Consider the following 630-nt stretch of genomic DNA (forward strand, 5'->3'; position numbering starts at 1 on the left):
TCTCTCACACACACACACACACCCTGTCTCTCTCACACACAAACACACACCCTTTCTCACACACACACACACACACACACACATCCTCTCTCTCTCACACACACACACACCCTCTCTCTCTCACACACACACCTCTCTCTCACTCTCTCTTACACACACACCTCTCTCTTTCACACACTCACACACACCTCTCTCTCACACACTCACACACATCTCTCTCTCACACACACACCCTCTCTCTCTCACATACACACACACCCTCTCTCTCTCTCACACACACACAAACACACACCCTCTCTCTCTCACACACACACCTCTCTCTCACACACACACCTCTCTCTTTCACACACTCACACACACCTCTCTCTCACACACTCACACACACCTCTCTCTCACACATTCACACACACCTGTCTCTCACACACACACACACCTCTCTCTCTCACACACACCTCTCTCTCACACACACCTCTCTCTCACACACACCTCTCTCTCACACACTCACACACACCTCTCTCTCACACACTCACACACACCTCTCTCTCACACACTCACACACACCTCTCTCTCACACACTCACACACACCTCTCTCTCACACACTCACACACCTCTCTCTCACACACTCTCAC

The sequence above is a fragment of the Carcharodon carcharias genome, chromosome 15, assembly GCF_017639515.1.
Source record: "Carcharodon carcharias isolate sCarCar2 chromosome 15, sCarCar2.pri, whole genome shotgun sequence".
In the NCBI taxonomy this organism is placed as follows: Eukaryota; Metazoa; Chordata; class Chondrichthyes; order Lamniformes; family Lamnidae; genus Carcharodon; species Carcharodon carcharias.